Raw genomic sequence first — 22,676 nt, 5'->3', positions numbered from 1 at the left:
TCTGCAATGCACATCTGGTTCTGTGATGGTTTTCTCAGAAGAAGCAACATTGTGCCTATCTAGCGCTGGCTGGACAGCACTGCCTGCAGATAATTCCTACATACTGATGGAATTAAGGTATAGTTACTCCAATTTCCCTTCAAAGGATGCTCAGTGAGCCATAGCATTCCTGTATGATGTTACACCCTGATGTGGTATTCTCAGGCATACTTCAGAGACCATCTTTTCCTTGTGGGACCTGTGGTGACTGAACTCAGCAGAGGTGTTTGGGTAGACAAATTCCTCGGGTAAATAGAAGGGGGATGAGCAGAGGAGGTTTTCAGGAGCCTAAGCTCAGGAAATACTTCCCAGTATTGCTTCCATGATGCCATACTCTGATGGTACTTCACTGTTGGCTACATATAGCATGTCCTTACTTTTTGTGTGCATTGGGTGAGATGTGGGCAGGGACAGGGGCAGGTGGACAAAAGCTGTAGTAAGTGGAACTTTTATGCTGGATGAGATGTGACTTTTAAGCATCACAAACAGAGGAAGTGGTATGCGTGCCTGTAAATTTACAATGTTTTAATGTACCTTTCAGAACTGGAGTCATTAAAAATAAAAACATAACTCTTCACCCATGTTTCCTTATGCACCATATAGTCTCTTCTCAGCAAAGGCCTATAATTTTGGCAAGTTACTTTGTGCCACCTGTTTTACTTTCTCCCTTAATAGCAGTTTTGGTCAGCAACAGGTAGAGTTGACCTCCAAACTAGTATACCTTACATTTTTCCCAGTTTTGATTTTATGATACCATTCTTACAGGATTTGAGCATAAGTAATTGTATTTCTGATAGGTTTGACAAGATGTATCACTGTTATACGTGACAAAATATACATTACACCGTGCTTTTTCAGATCACTGTTCTTCTAATTAATGTACTGTTTCTAATGCAACAGAGCATGTTAATTTATAGTCCACTGCTGGGGACAAGAAATCCAGCTTTCTTTGTACTTCGTCTATTGTTGTAATGTCCTCAATTTCTTATAAGTTAACTGGAAGTTGGAATGGTTTTGTGCTTTGCAGGATAAGTCATTGTATTATTTATGATTCTGTTTTTGACCCAGTTAGTGAAATTATGCTTTATCATATAAGGATTAAAATTTCTATTTAGCCATCTGAGTTATTAGGAGTAACTGTATATGTATGTAACTCAGCTGATTTCTACTTAGTGTCTTTTTCATTTGTGAAAATTGAGTAATAAGTTTAGAATTAAGATCCAGATAAATGATGTTGGTGTCTCTATTACGGATAGATTAGGGAGTCACAAAGCTTGGAATATATAAGTACTTTCATATTTTCAGCAATCATGGCTTTCTTTGTGTTTAAAAAAAAAAAAAAGGCATCTTAAAATAAACTGCCTATACTATCTTCTTATCACTAAGGTGTTAAACTGTGTGTCACTCTGGAGTCTTGCTCTTTCCTTGACTGTTTATTGTTTCCTTGTTTAAACTGTTTTGACATCAGAGTACTCTTTTGCCTATGGTGCTAAAATATATCTATGTTTGACTGGGTTCTTTCTCACCTCCTGTGTAGTCTTTGGCCTTCTTTATGCCCATCTTGCCCTTGTCCTAGTCAACTTAAAAAATCACGTGACCTAAATCATCATGTGTCAGATGAAGTACTCATATTACACTAATACTTTCCTTCTTGTAGAAATTGAATTAGTAAGTAAAATAATGACTGGAAGATATAGATTAGCCGAATCTCGGGGTTTGCAGAGTACTGTGGAAGACCAAAGAGGAAATCAAATCTCAAGATACTGTTAAACACAACCAAAAAAACTTTCAGGATGTTATGGATAATCAGGCAAGTTCTGATCACCATATTATTAAGGAAGACACTGTACTGTTGTAGTTGTGCACACATAGGGCATTAAGTTATTGCTGTACTTCCACTCAGTGCAGGTTCAGTGCTCCTGAACTCTTAAGCGCTTTTGCATATAATATATACATTCTTTCAGTATAATATTTTTATTTAATGGATGCATTTATCTTCATCTCTGTCTGAATAAACTGGTACTATATATTTTTAGTAGCATGACTGATGGGATGTCTCATGTAATTCATTGATTATTTTTTTTTGACTGAAACAGGAAAACTGAGCTTTGTTCTGGTCAGATTTTTTACACCAAAATAAGCATTCCTTCAGGGAAGAATTTGTACAAAAGACGTTAATTAATTTAGTGTCAACTCAACTGTTACAGACAAGTATTCAACAGAATGTTAAGTTAAAGGTAGGACATGTTGTCTCAATTACAGAGCTAACTACATCTTTGGTGCTGTGGTCTGTTAGAACTGACTTTGACCTGCGTGTTCACCACTCGTGGGGTAACATGGTACAACTTTCCAAGTTCTCAGACTGAGCGCTGGTTTCTAACCTCCGGGCACCAGCCAGGGTTACTCCAGCAGATCTGATGAAGCTACTGATCAACTTCTACTTACCTTTTTTCAGGAGCTCATTCCTAGTGGTAAATAAGTAGTCTTGTATCAAAGTACTGTACTTATGTCCTATTGTTAAGACTAAACAGTATAAGAGGGAGAACACTGTAAACTAGTTTGTCTGCAGTTCCATTTCACAAAAAAATGCTGACAGGTCTTATTTCATTCTTTCAAGTAATCACCTTCTCTCTCAGAGGGCAGACTTTCTTCATTCAAATACAAACCTTTCCAGTGGTCTGAAACATATTGCAGTGTTTTAGACTGTAATTCCTCATTTGTTGTCTTCAGTGCTAATAAAGGAGTTCCTGTCCCCGACCTCAGACTTTGCCTGCAGGCTCCCTCTGACGTGTGGCAGCCCAGTGGAGTGGTCGGGGTTAAAAACAATGTTTTCTCTCAATGAACTGATCTGATTTGCAATGCAGACCTACAACAGTTGTGGTCATGTAATGGGGGAGGCGGTGGAGTGAAAACCTAGGGTGGGATCTTCAAAAACTAGGAGGGGGGGTGGGTGGATTGCGGTCTTTAGTGAAGCCAGTCTGGTGGTGAGCTATTGCCAAGATGGCCAGCCTGTCCTCTCCCTTTCTTCCATTCTTTCCTCCTTCCCTTGGGTTGGATCTGGAAATCACATGGCAACAAGAGGAGTCTTCCGCCAGATCAGCCTTCAGACTATTTTGGGTGGCAGAGGGAAAGAGGAGGAAAGGTTTCTTCCACATCAGCCAGCTGAATCAACTTGCCCTGTAGCTGTATGACTGGGAGCAGTGCGGGGGGGGCGAGGAATATGTGGTTGGTGGCAGATGGAAGGACTGGCCGCAGGACTCAGCAGCTAAGATCAGCTCAGGCCACTGGGGAACCTCAGCCAGAGGCAGTAGTTTCATGAAGTTTAAGCTAGGGTAGGTCGCTGCTGCTGCCAAAGAGGAAATCCTGCCTCCCACAGCGCCTCACCACCGCTCCCCTCTCTCGTGGGTCACCAAAACCACTCACAGAGCCAGGCTATGAACCAGCTCAGGGTGTTGGTTCAGGTTTTAATAACCCCCCCCCTTTTTTTTTCCTTCGGATGTATGTTGGATAGCCAAGCACTCATTTTGGCACAAAGGATGGGACCAGAAGGAGATTCGGGGCACAGGTGAGACTGATTCTGTTGGGTCTGAAATTAAACCCTGAGGTTTCCGTTTCATAATATGTGATGAAGTGATCCCGCAGGCTTCTGCTGGGGATGTGCTTTGCTTCCTCCCCTCCCCATTCCTGGTCACACGCTCTTGACACTTATTTTGCATCAATTCTGGCACTCCTCAGATACCTCCGTGGACCGATCCAACTTGCTAGCCTGGTTTTCCTCTGTCAGGTGGGTTGAATCTGCGCATTGAAGGGGCCGATGGATGCCAGAGGCAGCGCAAGGTGGGGACGAAGAGGGCTGTGTGGTTGGCAGCGGGGAGGCAGAGGGAGAGCCAACCCTCCTAGCGTTGTCTGGCTGCTCCTGGAGCCAGAGCCCCAGGGGGAAGGAGTGGGGAACCACACCCTCTGGTTGGACCTCGCTGCGCTAAACTGGTCTGGGGAGCTCTGCCAATGGAGCTGGACCCAGGCTCCTCCGAGGTGGTGGTTGCTCCTCTCCCTCCTTGCTAACAGCCTGGTTGCTCCTCTCCCTCCTTGCTAACAGCCGTCGCTTTTGTCTTTCTGGCTGTTTCTTCATCACCCTGTTGATCATTTTCAAAAGTGATGAATACATGTCTCAATTGCTGGGTCTTGGTGTAGACCTGTAATTTATTGGAGAGTTTGCAATTACGTAAAAGCAGGACATTGCTATGAAAGATCTATTGTCTTCCAGGTTTGGGTCTGAAACGTTCACATTTTCTGTTAGTTTCAGGAGTTTGGTAGTAAAATAGGAAAATTAAAAACAGAAAGCTAAAATTATCTTGAAACAGAGTATCATTTTCTCTGTAATGTATAGGTTAAGAAAGCACAGGTATCATGCATAAAGTAACTTAAAAGTTGCATAAATAAGAAATGTGATTTACCCGTGTTGGAAGGAAAAAGAAACAAAATTGTTTTGCCCCATTTTTGTGACTTTGTCTTTAAAAAAAAAAAAAAGCCAAGTTGTTGATGGTTTGGCAGCTGTGCCGGTGATGTCAGCTCTTCCATTGTGAAAGATCTGCTTTCTTTTAGACAGCCTTATGGCATTTCATCAAGTTTTGGTGATTCAGCTGAATTAAAAACGAACTGGATTTAAGTCTAAATTCCCCTAACTGCTAAACCAAACATATTTCTGACCACACAGTCATTGCTAGATGGTCTGTCTTGAGGCAGTATTGAAACTTTATATCCCACAGAAGGCAATTTTATTTTGAGAATCAGGACTAAATGACACGGTGAAAGGAAATGTACCCTTTAATTCAGAATTGTTAATCAGAGTCTGTCAGTACACACTGTATTATTTTTTAATCTGACTTGCTGAATTTATTAATGAATTTAGTGAATTTCACAAAATCTTGTAGACTACACGTGTGGCATCACTTTCTCTTCAAAAAGAATTTGGATTTCTTTAAATTAGAAAGATGTATTCAAAATAAATATGTTGTTGGGTGGGGCTCTTTTAGGCTGAAAAAACTTTTACCTTCATTTAAAATTCCAGACTTAACCATAAACTAAAACTTCAAAGGCATAATAAAATTGTAGGCTACTAATTGTAGCCAATTTATTTTGAAGATATCTATTCATAGAGGCAGACATCCAAGACAGAGAACTTGTAAAAACATTTTGTGATTTTTCTCCAAACTTTTATTTGCCTTGAGCAAAATTAATCAAACTTTACATCGTTCTCCTTGACATTTGAAAAAAGGCATTACCTCATATATTGTGCTATTAATTGCCAAAATAAATGGTTGCTTATAAGGGGCTAGATCTGCTATATGCAGAATGAACAGATGATATATTACAATAGAGAAACCATTTCAGTTCTGAGACTGATGTATCATTCATGGGCATTAAGATTGCATTAAAATGGCTGTAGCATTATATATTACATCTATACCTATATCGAAATGATTAATCTTGATTAAGAAATAGACACTCTAGGTTCCTTTAGGCCCCATTTATTATTTATTTTGCCCAGGTGAAAGATGATTCCTGAGACTTTTCAGGCCAGAAGTGATTTCTTCCTCACTTTTATTACTGATGATCTAGCTGGTTTAGAATTATTAAAAAAAAAAAAAAAAAAAAAAAGAAATGAAAAAGGGAAAAAAACAATCCCTGGTAATGAAGTTATTCAGTAGCAGCAGAAGATGTAGGAATGCATGGATGAGTGTACTGTGTGGGCTTTGAATGGGATAAATGTATTCCATGTCTGTGCCAGGCTAAGACCCAGAATCCACTCTCAGATTCAAAAATGTACAGAAAAGCAACCAGATGGTTAGCTGACTGAGCTTACGTAGTGACAGCTGGAATGGGAGAATGGTCAAGAATGGGGAAGAAGACAGATATGTTATTTCCTTCTCCAAATTTCCATTTCTCTGCAAAGTTACACATACGCATGCTGACCATCTGGACTCTGTCCTCTTTTCATTACAAGAAAATCATAAATTGCGATGACCGCCTGTAAGTTTCTAAGGCAGGAGTTGCCAACATGTGATCCTGGAGCTGTGCATGGCCCTCAACCATTTCACGTGGTGTTTTTCATGCTGGTCTGGCAGTTTTGGGCAGAGCTCAGCTCCACTCCCTAGTGGGAGGCCGCTGTTCCAGCCAGCTCTGCTGCCATTCACATCAGAGATAAGTGGTGTTTTTCTTTTGGCTGTTGGCTATATGAAGTTTCTGGGGTGTAGCTCTTGCTGTCAGGAAGTTTGGCCTGTGGTTATACATTGCCTTGGTTCTTAGCCCGCCTGCATCTCAGCATGAACCATCCATCACTGCAGTATTCAGTACTAAGTGTATGGGGATTGCACATTTGGTGAGCCTCATAAATACTAGTCCCCATGTTTCCTTTGGGATGTAGATAATCTCTTTTAGAACTTAGAAATGTTAAGTCACTTGATAAACTGTCTAATGCCATTATCATGACTGGAATTCAGAAATCCCTCAGTACTGCTTCTTTTTTATGCTTCATTATATCCTATACCTATTTGACTATAACACTAACGTTTTATATTTTTATGCAGGTCTTGACATAAATGTTAGATTACATTTTTCAAATGAAATATCTCTGAGCTGAAAACCTGTAAAGTTTTAAAGTTTGTGCACAGGGTGTTACTGCTCAGTTCTCTTTACCTTGAACACTGCTACCGTACAGTGATGCAAGTGGGCTTTGGGTGTTTCACATATAAAGCCATCTCAACATGATCTTTGGTGTCTTCAGTAATTCATAGATAGAATTCCATCCAGTTCAAATCTGTTTCCTGGAAAAAAAAAAAAAAAGATTTTTACTTTTTTCTTATATTTCCATCAAAAGTGAAAATCAAGCATTTCCTTTTACTCTCATTTTGTGATGTTTGACCTTGTAGGCTGTTTTAATAAGTTTGCTCTTATTTAGAATAACTTTAAATTTTTTATTCTGTAATTGTATAAGAATGTAATAATCTGGATAAATGCTTCACTTTGTTGATGTTCCCAGGGATTTTTTGCTGCCATGAGTAATTCTGGATTTTACTCAATTGTTTCTGTGATATGGGTTTTTGTAAAGATATAATGTATTGTAAAAATCAAGGTGAATACTTCGAAACAAGAATGGGAGTGTTTTCATATGCTTAATCTTGCTGAAATTGAGAAGAGTATGCGTTTTGAAAGGTAAGAGACTGAGCATGATATTGTAGTGTAAATCTTTCCTTTGGAAAAAAGGAATCAAACATTACTATGACAAAACTGAAATTAGAAGGGATAATAGTGGATCTATACGTTCACAGCGTTCCCAACTAAGCAAGTTAAGATAGGTGAGCTTCGCTGGGTGAGTTTGTCTATGGCACAGCCCTGTGCCTTGTCAACATGACAGTAGGAAGTTATAGTGTCTCAGGGTTCATCTGTTTCTTCAAGATCAGTATTCTATTCATTCTTCCAAGGTTAAGGTCATGGCTATTCCTCAAATGTTTTTATTTTAATAAAATAACAGAAAGACTTGGAGTTTTGTAGAAAACTCATTATTGCCATAAAGCAGCAAAAGGTCACAAAATGTCTGTCCTCAGTGAAGTAGGAAAACCCCTTATTTCTTTAGTAATTCATTGTCACAGTATAGGCTGGAAGAGCCCTTGACATTTCCAGAGTTTCCTTGTTGAGGTGAAATAATTGCTCTATACATCACAGTGCAAAAAAAGAGAAATCAGTTAAAAGTACATATATGGAAAGGCCTTGTTAGCCCACAGAGCCATCTGCACTTCACAAAGTGACTATAGCAAGCTTGTCCTTCCTTCCGGCACATTTTAATGGAGTCTCACGTTAATTAAGGCATCAGGCCTACAAACATGTGTGCAACTTCAGCATTTATCAATAAAGACCTTAAGACAATTTGCAGAGGATCGAACGTGAGATCGGCACTTTTTGCCAGAACTGATTATACCCCGGTTGACTGTCTGGTGTGCACTGGATCCCAGAGCTGAATCAGTTGCAGGAGGAACATGAGTTACATTCATGCCAAGATAATGCACTTTGCCAGAGCAATAGGGAGAATTTCTTCAAACTCCAGCAGGAGTTTGCTTTGTCTTGTGTATTTCTCAATGAAAACTAAACAACAGGCTGCTTCACAGAATCAAGTCCAGCAATAGGTAATTTTTGTCATGAAGTTTCCGTTGTATAAAATGCTAAAAATAAATTTCCAGTACAACACCATCTACAAAATTTCTAATGCATTTATGTGAAACACAGTGCAAAATTTTCTGCTTATGGGCAAGTGATAGTTTTGCCTGGGGAATCCTCATCTATTTGTATCCAAGACTTTTTATGCTTCTGTAGCTATAGGGGAGAGAAATACTCCTTCTTCCCCTCCAATTCTGTTTATAAATGTATGGAGAATGGCCATGTGTTTCCATGTTGTTGACAAACAAATGAGGCATTTGAAAAGACCTTATGTTTATAAATAGAACACATATAAGATCTGAGTGTGTCTCCTAATGGCAAAAATATCAACCATGTCTTTTGTTCTTTTGCTTTTTTATTTCTCAATAAAATTTTCTTTGAAAATGTAGTCTTATCTTTCAGGTGAGTAGTTGATTCATCTGACTGGTTTAAGATTTTAGGGACTGTATAAATTATGTTACTACATTAGAGACAGTCACAATTTTCAGAGTGTTTGGAAGAGACTCTATTTAATATTCATCAGTGGAAATGAAAAATGTAGTGCTTTTACTGCACTCAATGCTATAACCACTGTTGTCTAGTGTATATATTAAAAACTTGAACCATGTTCAATATATTATTTTCTGATGTTTAGGAGGGGAAAAAAAAAAATCTCATGTTAAAGTAAAGCATGGTGCTTAATCCAAAAACATAAAACAAAGAAATTCAAATAGAATGGAAATCTAGTGTCATTTCTGACCCAGTCCATAGATTCATACTACTTTTATTATGTGTGCAGCTGGACAATGTGAAGAGTACAGCTTTCCAATTGCTAAAATGGCCTTCAGTAGAAAAGGTATATACTGAAAGGTATTTATATGTTCTTATGTTCCCACATTAATACTTCCTGCACCCTTCTGTCTGTTCTCCCCAGATCCAGGTACTTCCAAGCTAGGAAATACCAAAGGAAATCTGGATTTTTTTTCACGTACTGTTCTGGTTTTTATGGTGTAATGTAAAGTCCCTAATTTGGATGTATTTGTAGACTGCCTGCAGATCGAACTATAGACCAGACTGCTTGCAAATGAAAACCACCCTGTGTCTACAGAATATTTTGCATCAATGTATGCTAGAAAAACACATAGATCATTGAATTAAAATTTAGAAGATAGTAAAAAGTTAAGAATCTGTTCCAAATGGTGTACCCACTAATTTTGCTTACTTTCTTATATAAGTTCAAAGTTTTATGTACAAATTTGGTATGAGTGGAAATCAAAATTACCCAAACCCATCTGGATAGCCCATCACCAAGTTAAAGGCTTATTTTCTGTGTTGTCATTCAAAATATTTGTATGTATTATATGATGTGAAATGGAAAATATGGAGAAAACCTCCATCCTAGAGTTTCATACAGTCTGTTGGGGAGAAATCTCTTCTGAAAAATGGGAGATCACAGTTCAAAACCCTTTGTAACAATCATGGTAACTCAGGGCATGAATTTGGGTCCCCAAAACCCAGAAACATATCCCCAGTGTTGGGCTAGATTTTTTGGAAGGGAGAGAAAACCTCTCATTTTGTCAGGTACATCCTCATGTGAATTTAACCCTTAGTTTTCAGTTTAATTTTATTTTTATTAAAAAAGTTGTGTAAGTTAAACATTTTATTGGTCTGAGCCTTTTTTTATTTCCAGTTTACTGAAAATTAAATATGTTCAGTATTGAATTAGCATCTGTTTCTAATTGCTGTAGTGGACAAACAATAATTTATATAGCATGCAGTTGGCTAGGGCTTTTGGTGTGACCTGAAAATTTCTTCCTTTAGGGAGGAAACTATTGGACAGTTGGAAGAATGCTGTCGGAGGAAAGTTCAGAAGATGTGGTTGCGGGAAGCAGTGCTGACCACAAAGAAAAGTTATAGGGTGGCTTCCTGAGTTTTACTGCAGTGAAGTTATGGTTCATTTCTCAAGTTTGTGTTTCCCTTTCTGGCTGCATGCTCCTATAAAGAATCACGTGTTTCAGTGGCTGTTACCTGATGTCTGCCTTTATTGTGCTCTTTCAGTGCTGCAGGGAAGATCAAGTGATATGTTTAAGTAAACAGTTTCTAGATCTTAACTTCTGAGCATAGTGACATGGATTTTACAGCAGGGAAAATGTCTCTGGGATTCGGTTTTCTCTGCTCATCTGTAAGCCTCAATTTTTGGTAACTTTCATGGGATTGTGTGCTGTTACTGGTTGGTTCTTTTTTTTTTACTATTTATTTTCTTAAGCTTTTTCTGTTGAGAATTGGCAAATAGTGTATTGGCACTTTTGTTTTGTTTTGATTTCAGAATCACTTTAATTTGGGCATAATTTGGGGGGGTGGTTAAAACGTATGTGTTGTTGCCAGAAATGATTGTTGTGAATACAAATAGGGAAGCCTTTCATATAAAGGTTTCGTGGAAAACATACTGTGTCTACTGAACTGTATGGATAAAGGGGAATTTAGCTTCATTTGTCTGATTAAGAGAAGTTGGTAGGGTGTAAATTCCTTGTTTGTTACTACTGATGCTTAACCAGTCTGAACCAAAGCCCACTGGAATTAATGGAAAGGTTCCCATTCATTTCAGTGTGGGTTTTTTCAAGCCCTAACAGATCTCCTGCTGTTCCATAGTTGAGCATTAGTAAGGGACAGTGAGCCTGCCAATCATGCAGGTTTTGTGTTTATGCATGTGGTGAGATTTCCAGGAGGTTGAAGGCTGCTTTCATGAGGGTAATTTTTAGGTGGAGTTCCATAATATTTAACAAAGTCTGTGATTTTTTTACCTACTGCTTCTGCTATTGTAGCACAAAACCAGGCTAAGGTGTTTTGAAGGAGTCTAGTATCTATTGATAGAAAAGTAATCACCTGTGATTTTTTGACTGCTTAGGTTTTCTTTCTTTTCTATTTAATGGGTACCATGTAAGTAAATGTTTTAAATACTGATAATAGAGTCAGACGATTTACGTTAGAACAGAAGCTGTGATGTGCAAAACCTTTGATTGATTTTAATGGAAGCAGTAGGAGAATGATACCATTACCATTTTTCTGACAAAATATAGAAGCTGGAGAATACAATAGGGATTTCTTGGATGATTAAAGTAGTATGTTGGTTTTAAAGACGATAATGAACATACTAGAAAATACTGTCTTTCTGTTTGGATTTCATATGTAAGTGGTTTTTGGTTCACCAGTCCTAGACTTCTGTCTGGGGATCTCCTCTGTGGTTTTTATAGACTACTAATCAGATCACAAGAGGCAGGGAGGCATCGCCTTACTGTGAAAATAATACCGGTTATTGTTTGTTGCTTTTAAGTTCTAGTGCAAGTAGCCTGAGTGTTTTTTTCCCAGTGTTTAGTTCAACTATTAAGCAGAATTCTACTCTGTGACATACAGACTTGTTCACTCCTCACTAATGAAAACATTCTTACAAAGTAAAGAAACTTTTTTTGAATCACTCATAATGTTTTAGAGTATCATCTCACCAGAATTTAAAAAAAAAAGAAAAATTGGACATCTAATTTATCCCCTTAAATTTATCACCCTTGCCAGGTGACACTACCTTTTGAAAGCCTCTGTTCCTGGAGAGACAGTCTTCAGTGAGTTAACAATCTGTATGCACAAGACTGAATTATTTTAAATGCAGTATCTTTTTTTTGGACATATGCGTAAGTGCCACTTCATTCCCTAAAGCTGCCTTACTGCAAGCACTAGTTTCTGCAGTTCAGTAGTTTCTTGCATTCTGGCTATGTGATGCAACCTTGTTATGGCTGTGTTCCTTGCTCTGAGGGCATAAGTGACAGAATCCCATGATGGGTGCCTCTTGTCACACCTATAGCTCTGTATGTGTCTCTCCAGCCTCAATTAGCAGAGGTATGTTTGAAAACATGAGCAGTCCCAATGATACTCCCACGAGTTTTTGCAAACAGGCAGGACTTCATTGCAGTGCTGTCTTAGTGGCAATTGTGGCTTATGTGGTGCCTACTGACAAAATGAAATCTCATTTATCACAGGGGGGTAAGGATGGCAGGGGACCAGCAGCTCAGAGAGGTGTTCTAGCTGTTCTGATAGCAATAAGCTGAGATGGTATTAAAAGAAGATTTTACAAAGCGATAGAATAGCATGGAGGTTTTCCATGGAACATCTTCAGTGATTGAAAAAAAAAAAAAAGGCATGTAACTGAATTTGAGGATGTAGCCAAGATTATATTTTTTCAGAGAATGTAGTCTAGTCCAGTTGCAGCATGACTGTTACTGGCAAAAGCAGATGATGAATTTCCTGGGTAAAGAATTTACGTCTCATCCAGTGTTTCAGCATGTTTGAGGTTTTTCTCACTGTGGGTACGTGCTGTGTACTAGTGCTATTAGGCATTGTAGACAATGTCTAGTCAGGTCAGGTAGAGACTGTAGTTGCGCTCAATATACTAACAACTACCAAGATGATGTGGTTTCAGTCAAGATACTTCATGAGGTCTGAGTAGTAAGCACTCAAACTATTTGGCCTGTGTGTTACATTGCTATGTCTCCGGTCAATTAAAACAGTAAGATTTTGATTATTTGATTGCATTTGGCTCAATATCACACAAGATGGGAAGAACCTTCCTTTGGTCATGCAGGGGATAGAAGCAGCCTGGTCCCTGGAGTTCCACAGAACATACAAATTTGGTTAAGCAGAATGTACATCTAGCAGAGGATTTTATTTCACGAGGGTTTGCATGTCACCCAACTTTGTAAGTGGTTTCTGAACCTTTTCAGTCGTAATGTATTCTTTTTGAGATGGGAAGACCAGTACTACTGTTTTCCAGTTGCACAGAGCTTTTTGCTTTGTTCATGAGTCCTTTTCTAATAATTCCTTGCACTCAGTTATCTTTTTGACCAATGCTGACATAGTTCTGAGAAAGCGTCAGCTTGATCTGTCATGATCCCAAGGTTTCAGTCTTGGGCAGTTATGGGTCACATGCAGGCCATCATTTTATATGTGAATTTAGGATTGTTATTTCATACATGCATCACTTTACCTGTATCTAAGTTAAATATCATTGCCTATTTTAATGCCTACACACACCTAGATGACTTACTAATATGACACAACCCCCCCCCCCCCCTTAAGGGAAGGTGAACCTCCAGGGTGGAATGCAGTGGATATGCAAGAAATCTGTTCCATAATAATTCCCTAAGCAACATAACCTGCAACCTTAGATGTTAGCAACACCAGGGGAGCTTGGTATGCTGACTCTAAGAGAAACAACACGGAGGGTGGAGTGGAGTGGAAACACTGGCCAGGCTCTGTGATACCACTGCAGGGATGGGGAGCTGGAACTACTGGAACAAGAATGGAAGGTCCCTGCATTGAATCCACTGAAGCAGGGAGGTGAAATAATGGGGGTTCTGTCAATGCTATTGCCTTACTTCTGAATTGTATCATAAATACCCAGTTCTGGAGTAGTGACATGCCAAATCATGTTCCCTGGGTGAACTTTGCTCATTATAATCTCATTATAATACCAAAACACACCTCCATCCGAAAAACTACCTGCCTCCGAGGTGTGACCACCCCTCACTGAGCATGCACTCTGAATTTTCTCTAGCATATACCTTTAAAAGTAAAGTGAGAGAACTTGATACCAATCAAAGTAAAGGTATGTATGACTAGAGTCACTCAAGCTCCACCTAAAAAATAAGAAAATATGAAAGGGCTTAAGAGGAAGACTTGTTAGGGAAGACAACATGATAGACAAGTTGGGAGGACATCACTGACTTCTGGGATCAGTCAATGGGCTGAACCTCTCTCCCTGCTCCCCCCCCGCCCCGCATAGGGACACCTATTGGGTGAGATTTGAACCCACGGTTATACCGAGTGCTTCCCTGGGAAACTTAGAAACCTCTATAGAGTTTTTCCATAATTTAATGTGCTTGTAGTCAACTGTATTATTATTATTTGCATGTGCTTTGCAGACAGTATTTATCACCGGCAATCTAAAAGGACCTGTACTGTTGCTTTAATAAACTGCTCTGCTCATTAATGTAGTTGTGAAAGTTCATTAACGTAACCAAACTCCCTAAGTCTGGTAATTCTCGTGCGTTGAACGTGGCTAAGCTGACAGTGTAGTATGCTATTAGTGTATCTGTCATCGTGATAGTTCAGCATATTGAACACAACTGGACTTACAGCACTGAATTGGACATTAGTCAGAAATTAAACCTAGCTGCCCCCAGCCCTTCTGACATCCGAGGATAAGCTGGAATACAAGGGGGTTTATTTTCAGCCAAAATTCTTTACCCTTTAACGCAACAGGTACGAGAAGTAAACTTTTGTTCTATGTGGATCCTGTTATGTATTATGTAAATATTGGATTGGAGTAACCAAATAAGTGATAGGGGGTGTTGCATAGCCACACAAAATTTATACTGAAATAGAAGTCTTGAGAACTACAGAGATAATTTTTAATTACTAAGACAGTATCTAGGGAATCCTTTTGTGCGGTATACATTGTAAACTGCAAGGTATCAAACTATTTAGACATCCAGGTAGTGTAATATGCACACACGCTTGTGTTACAGGAAATGTTGGAGATATTCCTGCTTTGGCTGAAAGCTCTTAAATGTACTTTACATCTGCAGAGCAGTAGCACCTGTTTATTATTTGTTTCAGATGTATTTCTAATTTGCACTGGAAAGAGACTGAGCCATCTAAAATCTTAATTCACCCTGGGTTTTGTGGATTTTCTTAATGCATGCTTTTCAGTCTTTTTCATCAAGCAGGTTGCAATTAAGCTTGGAGCTTTTTGTGATTATATTTTTCCTGTCATATGGCTGAATCTGCTGCTACATTATATTATCATAAATAGAAGTTTAAGTATAGAGAATGCTCATATTTTTCACTTTTTCTTTTGGGAAATATACTGCAAAAGATAGATAACTTCTAACATCCTCATTCTGCAGATGAAGAAACAAAGGTAGAAGCTTCATTTGCTTATGTTGTTCTACAGGGCACTGATTATTCATAGCTGCTTATAAAAGAATGTTTTTGTTACTGTATAGGATACTGGAAAATTGTAGAGGCATGCTCAATCTGACAGTCACTCAGGCTGTTTACATTAACTCTTTGGGCAGGGGTCTGTCTCCCAAATAAATAATAAATTAATGTTCTTTTGTCTTTCTCCAGAATTGCTCTCCAGTACCCAACATTGCTTCCCTGCACACTAGTATTGTAGACCACAGTGTACAGAAATATAGCATGCTTCAAGCAATATTGTTTTAGACCCTTTAAATTTTGTGGTCTGGACCTTGCTAAATGGCATGTTAGAGAGAACTTTGTGCTCTTTGATCTCTTACCAACCAAGAAAACTTCTTCTCAACATGGATCATTTTCATCATCTTAATCATAGGCTGAAGGCAGAATATTTTGGTTTTAGATGTACTGTCTATTTATATCTCCAGATTTTAGGTTTCTACCAATTGCTTGAGTTGGTCTCATTGAAAGAAAGAAGGAGAGCTAGAGGAATGAGAAGAGTAATTGACCTATGGTTATTTGATCTGTGCAAATATCATATATATATTGATACAGAATATGTATTCCCCTATATATTCCCTCTTTAAAATCTCAGCTGAAAATTTGCAGTTTATCTTCTTTCTTCTTGTGATTAAAAATCAGATTGCGAAGGTTAAATGAATATACTCTTAAGAAATTTATTATATTTAATAAAATGTTTCCACAAATTTATCTTTTAGAGTGATCTAAAGTATGAGCCTCTCTTTAAAAAAAAAAAGTTCAGATTGTACCTTTTTTTTTTTTTTTGATCTTGCAAATTTACACAATATGGTTGTTGACTATCCTTAAATCTTTTTTTACAAATTATGGTTACATGATGCTTGAAATATTTGCTTTGCAAAGTAAAAAGCAAAAGATTGAAAGAAATCATGGGAAATATTTACAAAGGTGCTGACAGATCTGAATTTTCCAGTGTACCTACTAATTACTGTGTTGCAGTGGCTTTTTGTTGTTGTCTTTGCTATTTTTTGATTTTGCTTGCATTAGGAAAACTTTTTTTTTTTTAGTATTTGCTCTTGATTGAATACTAAACATTGCAGAGAATATCAGTGAACATCATAAGACTTAGAGAAATAAACAAGCTGGATTTATAGGCCCCCCACACAGGAAGAGGAGTAGAGAGCTTCTGATAAGACATCTAAAGCTGTAAAATGTAGTAAAACTGGATCAACCCTCCTTTTTTTTATTACCATGTAGCATTGCAGGCATCAAAGGGTCACAAAGTTACTTTGGTGTGCAGCAGTAATAGAAGAATTTAAAAGGTTTTGAGTTACACAGAAAATAAATGGATTTTCAGGCATTTTTGTCTTTTTCATGGTGGTCAGATACATTACCCTTTTTTTATTTTAGGTAATTTTCTGATAGGTAACTAGGATTGTATGAGCCAAGGAATAGATGGTCAATTCTCAAGCATACACATTGATCACCAGAGAAGAAATGCAAAGAAATGTTTCTTCCTATTTTCCACCTCCAGAAATCATTGCCCAGTTGGATAGGTGAACCAATGAGTTAAGCAGAAGGCTATTGTAAGTGTATGCAAAAATACATAGGAAGACTGGTTTTTTTCTGTCATTTTTTTTCAGCTAACCTAACTGATGTATTAAATCAGGAGTACACATTGAATACTGAATGAGGTCAGAAGAGCTTTTTGAAAGCCTGGGAGGAAAAAAACAGTGCTAAGCACATTGCATCATTTTTTATGATCTTCCCTATGCTTAGAAAGTCAAGTGAAAGAACAGATTGCTGGGCAAAGTAAGCAGTTTTCTGTTTTACTTTGAATCATCAGTTATTAATTACTTCTTGGGACACACTGCTGGATTGAATGTACCAGATAACTTCTTCAGTATGGCAAAACCTGTCATCTTGTAACATTTCTGTATATTGTAGGGGCTTTTTCTAAATTTAAAATTGTATGACTAAGGCAGGAAATAATGAAGGTATCAGATTCTGATCTCAGTCACAATCTGGTGTGAATCCATTATTTCAATTACTTTACTCTTGAGTTATGTTCTGGTATAAGTGAAAAACCAGCCTTAAGCAAGTAACTGACTTGTCTGCACTGATACGGACTGATCTGTGCATTGGAAGCCATTGCTAATACAAAGTAATATTCTCGTTTCTTTATGCTACCCCTCCTTTTAAGAATAGCACTGAAAGTAAACTAGAATGTATGCTAGAAATGACTTGTGGTGTTCATGCATTTGTAAAACTACAGTTAAACCTAAATCAGAATCATACATACTTACAGGCAAGGGTGACCTAGATGGTGAAAGGTCTCAAGGGCAAGACTCAGGAGGAGCAGCTGAGGTCACTTGGCTTGTTCATCTTGGAGAAGAGAAGGCTGAGGGGTGACCCCATCGCAGCCTACAGCTTCCTCATGGGGGGCAGCGGAGGGGGAAGTGCTGATCTCCTCTCTCTGGTGACCAGCGATAGGACACGAGGAGATGGAATGAAGCTGTGTCAGGGGCAGTTCAGATTGGGCATTAGGGAAAGTTTCTTCACTGAGAGGGTGGTTGCTCACTGGAACAGGCTTCCCAGGGAAGTGGTCGCGGCACCAAGCCTGTCGGAGTTCAAGGAGCATCTGGACAATGCTCTTAGTCATGGTGCTAGGTCATCCTGCAAGGAGCAGGGAGTTGGACTCGATGATCTTTGGGTCCCTTCCAACTTGAAATATTCTATGATTCTATACTTACCTTTTGTGAAAGTTTTGACACTTTCGGTTCAGTACATACAGAGATTAATAGAAAAGGGGTTGCGTAAATCCACTTTGACATAGCATTTTCTTTTGTAAACAAAATATTTGTCTTGTCCTGAACTGAAAGTAATTTGGTAACAAGCCTTGTGTATGTCTGACTAGCTCATTATTCTGTTTCTGACAGTAGCAGTTGTGTAGGAAGGAGTATGAGGGCAAGCACATAAATACACTTCTCTTGTGTGCCCCCCACAACCTGCAGCTAATGGAGCTCCTGATCTTTAGGTTGTGATTTTGGATATAGGAATCCTTGATGGATTTTTCTTCCACCTTGTGAACCCTTTTTATCACTCAACCTGCATAAACTTCTAGCATCCACAGCATCCCATGGAAAGGAATTCCACACTTGAGTTTGGTCTGTGATAAGGAAGTATATATATCGTTTATTTTGAATACATGAATATATGTTATGAATATACCATAATTTATTTGATGCCCTATTTGGAAAGACCAGTTATTCCTTATTCAGCTTGTCATGGTGTCCCGTCCCACTCAGTGGGCTCGGGAGAGGTGATCTGTTAGATAGTCCATTGCTGCACACAGGAGTCATGACAATGACTCAGGAGGGACAGGGAGAATTTCAATATCCCATTTCACTTGGCAAATCCCAGGGCAAGAGTCATAACAATGGCTCCTAAATGCTCAAAATACATTTTATTTAATGTCAGCTTATAACACAAGTGTGGCTAAATTTGGCGTAGCAGATATTTCGAATAAAAAACTTGACACCTAACAGATGTAGCAAAGTATTCCTAACAACAAGGTAGGAGGAAGAGAAGAGGTAAGAGAGAGAGAAGAAAGAGAGAAAAGGAGAGGTAAGTATCACCACCCTTGGATCCAGAGAAGAAAGAGTCTTGGTAGTAGCTGTCTGGATTCCTCAGGCAGTGGGCGCATGCCTGGGGGGTTGGTCTCCCCACCCCCCCCCCCCCCCACCCCGCTTTATACCCTCGTCTGAGAGCCCTTTGCGCATGCGTTGTGGGGTTTTCTCTGAAGTTCTTGAGGAGGGAATGGGGGGGACTGCTGCTGCTCCATTATCCCGTTTAACTTGTTTACACAACTGCTGTGGCAAAGGGCCCGTGGCAGAACTCCAAACCTGTGACAAAATATCCGGAGTGTAACTGCTAGAAAACTTGCCAGAAAGACAATTGCTAGAAAGCCTCTTTGAGGCACAACCGCTAGAAAGCCTCCCCAGAAACAGTTCACTACCCCACCACTGCAGGGCACCTCCTGTTTTGGCTGCTTGCAGCTACCTGCTTGGTTGGTTGGTTGAGACAAAATGGTTGCCAGTCTCTCACAGTCTCTCGGCCTCTCACACATGGCCACACAATTTCATAGACCTCTGTCCTGTCCCTCATCAGTTGTCCATTTTTGAGGATGAACGGTCCTATTTATTTCATCATTCTTCACACAGAAGCTGTTCCATAGCTCTAATCTTCCTTGTCATATCTTTTTGTACCTTGTATGGTTTTTCTGTGTCCGTTTTATAACGTGGGGACAGTATCCCATGTGAGGCACAAGGACCTAGGTGGTGGCACAGTGTCCCATTCTTTGCCACTTCTAGTAGTGGGTTTGCTTTTCTTGACCACTGCTGGACATTACCTGTTCATTACAACTTCACAAACTCTTCCCTAAATAGCAATACCTTGTCCAGAGCACATTCTTTTGTGTATGCAGAGTGAAGACTGACTTTTTTCCCCCATGTTCATTACTTTCCCTTTTGTTGTACTTATGTTTGTGCATTAGCAAGGCTTAATGTGTTGAAAGATTGTTCACTTTTTAGACAAGTCCCACATATTCTCTGGTCATCATTCAGGATGTTGTTTATATTCTTATCCAGGAGTAAATTTTTCAATGTCCTGCCTGATCAGTATGCTATGAAATATTCAGATTATCAAAATAGCAATTATTTTTGCAAATGCAGCTAACTTTTTTGACTGATTCTTTCTAAGCACCTAGATATTTCCGAGTTGATGACATTGGCCTCCTGAAAAATCAGGTCTCTTGAAGATACAAATTAGCTCTTGAAAATTATTTAGGCTTTTACGTCCTAATTTGGGCTATATATCTGTTTACAGAGATCATGTATGATAATGAAAATAAAATAACTAAGCTGAAGTTTTCATAAGGGGCAAAGGACATGCTTTTAAACTATTTAGGTAATAAACTGCTTTTGCAGGTAGTGGGAGTTGGGCACCGCAATTCCTTTAAAATCTGATCCTGAAACCATTTTTCAGGCTGTTAAGACTAAGGATGGTGTTGAAATATGATACAAACTTCAAAGTCACTTACCAAGGGCAACATTTTCTGAAGGACTTGTTTTTTCTATAGAGATACAAAAGAATACTTTTTGGTGACCTACAACTCCAAACAAAACAGTAAAATATTTAGATCAGTTCATTGTAACATTAAATATTTGAAACTAAATATCTGAATGAAATTTCACTGCTTTCTTAACTAATAAAAGTTGTATCATTTCCCAAGAGACTACTTAAAAAGAAATACAGCAGCTGGTGAGGCTCCAAAGTTGGGCTTCAGGAAACAGTGGCTGCTGTTTGAAAATAAGAAAATTCATGGCAAAGGCTGTGGGTTTTTTCTTTTAAGCTGAAAACAAAGCTTTAGTATTTCATTAGCTACTGATACGTTGGTGATCCAATGGCAGAAAAATAAAATGTCTAGCCTCTTTGCACAAGCAAAAGCATCACATTTTTTGTATGTAACTCTATAAGGAGGATATGCAGGCATGTGAAGGCAGGCTGGATTGCACAGATCAATAAAAGGCATCTGTCCTCTGACTGCTGAATTAGTCCACAATACTGTTGTTACTGTCTGGTCAACCGTAATGGAAAAAAAGAAGAAAAAAACCCCCAATGATTTAGAACAGATGCAGAGAAAAACTGTTTAGATGCTGTGGGAATGAATTTTTTATCTTGCAAAGGAAACAAAAAGAATGTGACTTCTTTAGTCTGCTGAATTGGAAAAGGGATCCCTGAAAAATTCATACAGCAAGGGAGAAGACTGCCCAGGCATTTTGCATTTCAGCTGCACTAGCAGAAGCTGAGGAATGAAGAGAGAGGGAGAAACTTAACAGCTGGACTGAAGAGAAGGAGAAAGTCAGGTAAATGGAAGGGGAGGAATATCCGCACGTAAGGTGAAAGTCGTATCATGGGAAGAAGAGAACTCAGATCAAGCAATATTTTTATTTATCTTAGTTCCTTATCTGGTGCTTGTATAATGTAATAAACTGGTAGCCCTGTAAATATCCTGTGTAGAGAGCATTCAAACAAGCATCAGTCTGTTTTCCATGGCTGATATGTCTGATAAAAGTTGACCCATACTGCCTGGGAAGCAATGCACTTGTCTGAATAATAGACAGTACATTTCTTTGGCAAAAGACAAGTGCTTGCAATGAGTGAGTTAACACAACTGACAGACTTCTGTTTATAGTAGCTCAACATGAGGGAATTTATCTTTTTCTCTTCAAGAGATTTTGCTGAAAGATAATATTCCACCAAACAACTTCAACTACAAGCTCTGGTAAAAGCATTTCTTAGTTTAGGATTTTGGTTTTGTTACCTGGACCAAGTAAGGGTTTTTAAAAATTATTTTATCATCTTGAATCTTATTTTAAGTCTCATGCATGGCATTCTAAGAATATTTTGCAAAGTATATCTAAAAATACAATCTTTCATACTGTTTATTTGAAGTATTTTAAATAATTTATCTTGTGTAATACTATGGTTTCACATACCGTAGCTCAGCAATCAGAAGCATATTCTCCATGCTAAACCTTAAAATCAGAAATGCAGATGCACATAGTTTTTCCTTTAGACCAAGCCTTAATATTGTAATTTTGAGTTGTAATGTTTAAGAAACATGGTTGTGTTTTTTGATCTGCTGAATGTCTTTCATTGTGGTCTTTAAGAAAGTGGATGGCAAAGATGAGTATTCCCAGTAGCAAACACTATGACAGAATAATACATAGCATAATGATGTTGAAGAGTAAGGAATATTAATCATTAAACTGTTTCATATCTGCTACGGACATCACATGGCTCTGTGGGCATTTATCTTCCAGAAGAGATACTTCTGGGGGTATTTATGAAGTTTTCCTTGTCCTGCTAGGGGTTTGGGGTTTTTTTTACCATCAGCTTCAGTGCTTCATGATCTAAGATGAGCTGAGGGCCCCTCATCCTGTGTATGCATACTCTAAACAAGTAGTCCCCTTTTATAGCCTTATTTACCTGGGAACATTATACAAGTCTGATGTAAACAGGGAACTTGGGTATGCACAAAAAGTGCTTATTAAAGAAAAGCTGATTCAAAGTGTGAAGCCCAGTAGTAAAACAGAAGCTTAGCAAGACCTTCATAAAAAGTAGAGAAACTGTGTCCCAGCGTTTCATTTCCAAACTTTCTGTTTCTTACTTCTAGCAGATCTATATTTGCCCCACTGGCATGTACAGAATTTACTCTTTTTAGAAACCTGTAGTTCGGCTCCTAATATTGGATCTCACATGATTATTGTACATCTCGTGGATTCTCTTTTTCATTTCAGTGGCAAAAATCCATCAGCTGAGTCCTTCAAATTCCCTAAATTGATTGAAAGTCATCTTTTGAAAGATGCTAGAAATCA

The 22,676-nt window shown here is 38.5% G+C and overlaps 1 protein-coding gene across 2 annotated transcripts in view; it reads left to right on the top strand.

Annotated features, from left to right (window-relative positions):
• Positions 1-22,676, top strand: part of ARSB (arylsulfatase B) — a 67,748-nt gene that overhangs the window by 42,587 nt on the left and 2,485 nt on the right. The gene's annotated exons all lie outside the window — the stretch shown is intronic.

This window comes from Aquila chrysaetos, chromosome Z, assembly GCF_900496995.4.
Source record: "Aquila chrysaetos chrysaetos chromosome Z, bAquChr1.4, whole genome shotgun sequence".
Classification (NCBI taxonomy): Eukaryota; Metazoa; Chordata; class Aves; order Accipitriformes; family Accipitridae; genus Aquila; species Aquila chrysaetos.
This window is presented reverse-complemented; position numbering and strand designations above follow the sequence as displayed.